We start from the raw sequence: 7,177 nt of genomic DNA, 5'->3' as shown, positions 1-7,177 counted from the left end.
TGTCCACCTTGACAATAAAAGGCAAGCTGCCATATGCAAATTTTGCAATTTTATTATTAGAAATACAGCTTTAAGAAGACTGAAAATTCATAGGGTAAGTAATGTAGGTACTATTAGTACTATATCACTTGCAATGTTTTACTTGGTTCTGCCCATCTGTAACTGCAAAGTTTTGAGTCCATATTTTGTGCTTGCCTTTCAGGAAACAGATGTTCTAGACCCCAAGCTGTATATACTCTAATTTGAATCAGGAAATCCAAGAAAATTTTGCCAACAAACAATGATGTTTATATGGATTATATGGAAGTTGGAACAACTGAAATTATAATCTTTAATGATCCAAATATTCCAATCAGAGTAAACAGAGATAAATTTAATCTTAGGTATTTTAAATTATGTTTTTTTTTAGGAAAGTCTAGAAGGACGAAGCTCAAATTTCAGAGCTTTTAAAGCATCTTTATCTGCATCTGTTAACAGTATGCTTTCACTGTCCTCAGTAACTTCTGAGGCAACTTCTTTCAGTTGTTCCTCATCCTTGGCATTAAGTTCACCTGTCCCACGACCGATGTAATATTCCATTTTCTGTAATTGAGAGTGTCCATTTTAAAAATTGTATTCAGACAATTCGCCTTTCATACAGTTTGTCATGTAGGAAAACAATGTCCACTGTGCTATTAGATAAAGTGCATGAAGAAATATTAGTAAATAATAAAAATAATGCATCTCCTCTCCCTATGCATCATTATATTGATGGATGGAAAAATTCATCAAATAATACAAACAATGTAGTTACAATGTTACAGAGTGTACATGGTGAAAGTATATTTCTAGAATCATATGACTTTTCTGCTGTCAAAGAAACAGGTGAAGCTCTTGTTGAAGTGTGCTTAAATTCTATTGAAGCCGCCAAACAAGCATATGATTGTGATATTTATGCAGTAGTGTCAGATAATGCTAAAAATGGGACGCCTGACCAACTTGTGGCACAGTCCTTGTAACATAGGAAATCTACTAGTTAAAGATTGAGTTGATGGCGATACATTATCAAAAGTTAATATGATTATTAAAGAATTTAGGCATAGTTCACTAGAAATTCAAATTTTACAGAGAGGAGGCATAAAATTAGTCTTACCTGCTGAAAGCCGCTGGTGCACTCAAAGAGACTCTTGTGTATCTCTATTAAAAAACATTCATGTACTTTTTAGCAAATTTTTTGCATCCTGTATATAGAGGAAAAAGGTTAAGTAAAAGTCAACTAATTCTAGTTGAAGACTTTCTCATAACACAACTTGATAATGGAGGATTAGATAGCTTAAATGACTTTATTAAAAACTGTAATTTTTTTTCTGCTTTAAAAGAAAAAAATGTGATTTCGAGTTCAACATTCTGGGGTTTGGTAGAAAATAGGCATAGCAGTTTATCAAAGCTAGCACAGAGACTTTTAAATATACCAGCTTCATCTGCCCAGCTGGAGAGGATATTCTCAAACTGGGCATATATTCTTGCAAACATAAGAAACAGGTTGACTCAAGAGAGGTCTTCCAAGTTGGTATCAGAGTATTATGCGTTAAAAATGAAAGATACAAATAGTGATTCTGAGTATTAATGCTACTACTGTTCTATTTTTTATAACAAATTTAGGTATTTTGTTTTAGAACTATGTGTTTGTAATGTTTGTATGCAGGATTCTAAGTTTTTTTTAATTTAAATTTTTGATTATTTTGACCAAAGAATATTTTTGTTATGTTATATGTTTTCTGTGATACACATGTTTTTTACTTAGAAATAGTTTTGGTGTGCAATATGTGGCATATATAAGTCTGTGATTAAAATGGTTGTTTAAACAACTTTTAGTATACCGTAATGTTGGTAAGAACCATACAGACTCAGTTTTTTGGCCCTTGTCAAGGGGCGCAGGTCGGGAGTCAGCAAAAGATCACGCTATAGGACGCATCTGTCTCTTCCAATCTCGGACGCGTGTCGGGCGTTTTGCATTTTGTATCGCTGTTGAATTAAACCTTCGAAATTCGAAAAACCGTATTTTTTAAGTGAGCGGGTAAGCGCCTTTAGTTTTTAGCCATTCGAATCTGTATGGTTTCGCGTTTGTCTTAACATCATTTTTTTCTCCCTTGCATTATAATTAATTAGCCGTATTTCTAAATTAAAACAATCCACATACATGTAGGATTAGTAATTATGTTAGTTGTGTTGGTGTTGTTTTATAAAATTTCCTAACTATGACGTGGTGACGCTTATCGACCAAAGCAAACATTTAACTATCGATAGATTCGCGACAGCACTATGAATTGCTAACCGGTGCGCGGAACGTGATTGGCGAGAGTCAGTATTGGTTGAGACTTGAAAGAGTTAAAACGAGAGAAAAGACGAAAGTTAAAGAAAGCAGACGGCTTTTAATTACTTTAAAATAGACGTAGTTATCAATATGTCATCCAGTTGGTAATTAATTCTTTGCTGTTAGTGTTAACGAGAAGATCCGTTCAGTGTAACCACATCCAAACCAAATGTACATATTGTAAATAACCCTAGACAATAAACAACGTTAAAAGTACAAAGCCTACATTTTGGGGGCTCGTCCGGGATAAGCCTGATCAGACTGATAAGATTGTGGTGCAGTGAAATTGGTTTGAAGAAATAAATACTAAGACGAAGACGATTCAAGATTAAATACAAAGAGGAAGGTACGTGGTCGCCGCCATTAATTTGACGAACGGTCGGAACAACGCAACCTTGGCAATTCCAAAAATACCTCGCAGCGCGGCTAGAGGTGAGACCCTGCTACAAGGCTGGAATTGTGACGAAGGACGCTGGAAGACGGAGCGCACAACTGCTGCAGGTCTGAATTGACTGCGTTTTCAAATACGGCGATTTGGAAATGGGAATCGTATGACCGGTGCGGCGTTTTCGACGAGTAGTTAACCTGGAGGACGGCGTCAGCGCTTTGGTGACGGAACGTCGGACTGTTTTAGCCACTAGGACTGGTAGAGAAGGTCTATTCCAATTACCTGAGTTGGGTATGGTAGAAAAGCATTAGTATAGCGGAATTTAAGGTAACATTTTTGATTATTTTTACTGGTTGAAGCCCATTGATGATGTTCTAGCAAATACATTTTTATGTGTATTTTGAGTACTGTTGATTTGATTAATTTCATTCAGTTTGATTTTGGTGAATTAAGCGCCATTGTTTTGATTGAAATTTCATATTTGATTAGTGACGTAGTATTAGAATAAATACTTTGTTGTGTTTTATTTTATGCAAATTGGTATACTGTTGTATGTATATGACTGATATGTTTTTATTTGTTGGATTCTGTTAAAAGGTCGTCTGTGAGTAAGTATAAATAATTTGACTATTTTGAGTTACCTAATTGATAATAATTTTTGGGTTTTTCTCTTACGTTTTTGACTTTTGAGTGACATATACGTAGGTATCAAAACATTTTTACAAAATGGTTTCTTTGCAAGACCTTGACAAAGTTTCTCAAAGATTAAGACGGGACAATTAGAAGCTGTCAAAGCTTTGCATTTGGTTGCTTATGGAACGGAAGCACTTCCACGTCAGGCAAGGAAAAGAGTATGTAAATTTAGGGGTTTTAATTTAGATAAAGAATCTGACGAGTTTGAAAATAAATTGAGTGATGTTGAAGAGTTTGAATTATGTGATTTGGTCGCGGTGTGTAACTTACTAGATTTAGATTATTCTGGTGCCAAAAAGAAGTCGTTAATAGAGTGTGTGATTTTCTGAATAATTTGTCTTCCGAAGATCAGAATGAGAAGGAGAGAAGGACAAGGAAAATAATAACTTTGATGATGATATTGAAGTTCCAAACTCCAGTTCTGAGGACGATATCGAAGAGGTTAGCTCAAAAAGTTCAAAATCTAGTAGGAGAACAAAACCTACAAATGTTAAAAAGGAGCAACAGTCTTTTTCCTTAACTTTTCGAGACGTGGAAGACAGTATACGTCATTTTGACGGAGGAGATGATTACCCAATTGACAAGTGGATTAATGATTTTGAAGAGGTGGCTGAAATTACAGGTTGGAATGAACTTCAAAAGCTAATATTTGCGAAAAAAGTACTTACCGGTTTGGCTAAATTGTTTGTTCAAGCCGAAAAGGGCATCAAGATGTGGAGTGAGTTGAAAAAACGATTGACAGATGAATTTCAGTTGAAAGTCAGTAGTGCTCAAGTGCATAAGATGTTAATGTCTTGAAGAAAACGACCTACTGAACCAGTACAAGAATATGTTCTAGAAATGCGAGAGTTGGGCAGCAGAGCAAATATTGATGCAGAAACTATAATTCAATACATAATCGATGGAATTCCAGATGATCAAGTGAATAAAATTGTTTTGTACGGAGCAAAAAACTTTGGAGATTTTAAAGAAAAAGTAAAATTGTACAATCAAATTAAAACAAATCGACATTTGTTTCCAATGACTCATCGAGAATGAAAGTGAAGTCTGACAAAAATAAAGAGGTATGTTTCAATTGTGGACAAAAAGGTCATAAGTCGAATTTATGTCCAGATAAAGCAAAGGGAGGGAGCTAAATGCTTTAAATGTGGTAATTTTGGTCACATATCTACGAAGTGTGTGAAAAATAAGCCAGAAGTGAGCAAGAGTGTAAATACTGTTAGTGTAAAGCCTAAACGATCAGTTAAAGTATTAATTGATAATGTTGAATTAACTGCTTTGTTTGATTCAGGTAGCGACATTAGTGCTATTCGTAGTGATGTTTTTATGATAACTTTAATAACATAACTTTGACGAAGAAAATTATTAATATTAGTGGAATTGGTTGTAGTTCAGTTGAAAGTTTGGGTATGTTTTCAGGTAAAGTGACAGTTAATGATGTGGACGTAGATTTAGATTTTCATATTATTCCGTCAAGTGCTATGAAATATGAGGCTTTAGTGGGTGAAGATTTACTAAGTCAAGTGTCAGTGAGTTTAAGTGATAATGAAGTTGTGATTTATAAAAAGAAGAAGATAGGCTACTGATGCAAATTGATTTGGTTTCTTCTAAAGATGATGCAGTAGACGTTACTAATATTGAAAATTAAGATTGTCAGAAAAGGTCAAAAGATGATTGAGTGTTACTTCCCAGAAAAAACAAAATCAGTAGATATTAAAATGAAGATAGTTCTGAAAGATGAAGAACCGATTTACAGTAGCCCAAGAAGATTGTCTATTGAAGGAAAACAGATAGTGGAGAAACAAATGCAGGAATGGTTAAATGAAGAAATAATAAGAGAAAGCTGTTCAGATTTTTCGAGTCCTATAGTTCTAGTAAAAAAGAAAAATGGTGAAACTAGAATTTGTTGCGATTTCAGAAAAATCAACAAGAAGATAGTGAAGGACCGTTTCCCACTACCACTGATCGAGGACGTATTGGATAGACTACAAGGAGCGAAATATTTTACTACCATTGATTTGAGAAACGGATTTTTCCACGTTAGCGTAAGTGAAGAAAGTAGTAAATATACTTCTTTTGTCACGCATAATGGACAATATGAATTTTTAAAGTGTCCATTTGGACTTTGCAATAGCCCTGCTGTGTTTCAGCGGTATATAAGTCATATCGTTCGAGACTTATCGAACAAGAACATTGCGATGTATTATATGGACGACATTGTAATTTTGAGCTCTACTGAGAGGGAAGGTGTTAAAAATTTGGAGATAGTCTTAGATGTTGCCAGGAATTACGGGTTAGACATTAAAAAGGAGAAATGTCAATTTTTGAAAAAAAGAATTACATTTTTGGGATACATAATTGAAGACGGTAAGGTCAAGCCATCAGAAGAAAAGGCAGCTGCAATTCGAAATTTTCCTGAACCGACGACCTTGAAAAAAATACAGTCATTTTTGGGTTTGACTGGTTATTTTAGGAAATTTATTCCAGGTTATTCTATAGTGGCAAAACCTTTGAGTAATTTGTTGAGAAAGGAGCAGATTTTTATGTTTGGCATAGAGCAGAAGTCAGCCTTCAATGTGTTGAAAGATATGTTATGTAATGAACCGGTGATTCATCTTTATCATCAAGACAGAGAAACCCAGGTACATACTGATGATAGTAAACACGGATATGGTGCTTGCTTGATGCAGAGGAGTCCAGAAGATAATAATTTTCATCCGATTTATTATATGAGCAGGAAGTAAGTAGTAACGGATTGTGCCGCTTTTCAAAAAACCATGGATAAAAAAGATTTGACTACACGAGTTGCTCGATGGGCACTAATGTTAGAAGAATACTCTTACGAGATTGAACACCGAAAAGGGACTCAAATGGCGCATGTCGATGCCTTAAGCAGATGTTACTCAGTTTTAGTAATTGATCATTTGATTTCCGCTGAAAATGGAGTTTTAAATCAACTGAAGATAGCCCAAGAACAAGATGACTATATTAAAGCTATAACTCACCTAGCGGGAACAGAAAGCTATTTGGATTATTTTGTCAAAAATGGTGTTTTGTTCAAATACGACAATGGACTAGAGTTGATAGTTGTACCAAAGCAGATGCAGACAGAAATTATAAGGAAGGCGCATGAAGTTGGACATTTTTCAGTTATGAAAACTGCTGAAGTAGTCCAAAGAGAATTTTATATACCTAAATTGACAGAGAAGATAAAGGCTTGCGTAAGGAATTGCATACATTGCATATTAGGACAAAGAAAAGAAGGTAAAAAAGAGGGGATGCTCCATCCTATTCCTAAAAGTGATTGTCCACTTTCTACTTATCACATAGATCATTTAGGACCGTTACCTTCTACTAATAAGAATTATCAGCACATCCTAGTTGTTATTGATGATTTTACTAAGTTTGTTTGGATATACGCAACAAAAACAACTTCAACGAGAGAAGTACTGGATCGATTATCACTTCAACAAAAACTTTTGGGAATCCTGCGAGAATAATATCCGACAAGGGATCAGCCTTCACATCCAAAGAGTTTCAAGATTATTGTAAAAGTGAGTCCATACACCATACAACCATTACTACTGGAGTACCACGAGGAAATGGTCAAGTAGAGAGAATAAACCGAATCATAATACCTGTTTTGACTAAGTTAAGTTTAGACAATCCTCAGAAGTGGTATACACATATAGACAAACTACAAAGAATATTGAATTCTACTTTTCAACGTAGCATCAAAACGA

At 34.8% G+C, this 7,177-nt stretch overlaps 1 pseudogene; it reads left to right on the top strand.

Moving 5' to 3' along the window:
- Positions 1-291: 291 nt before the first annotated feature.
- Positions 292-1,725, top strand: LOC145731907 (uncharacterized; annotated as a pseudogene).
- Positions 1,726-7,177: the final 5,452 nt, after the last annotated feature.

Source organism: Ips typographus, linkage group LG7, assembly GCF_016097725.1.
Source record: "Ips typographus isolate SLU linkage group LG7, UJ_Ityp_2.0, whole genome shotgun sequence".
Classification (NCBI taxonomy): domain Eukaryota; kingdom Metazoa; phylum Arthropoda; class Insecta; order Coleoptera; family Curculionidae; genus Ips; species Ips typographus.
Note: the sequence above shows the minus strand (reverse complement) of the source record. Positions and strands in the feature narration are given on the sequence as shown.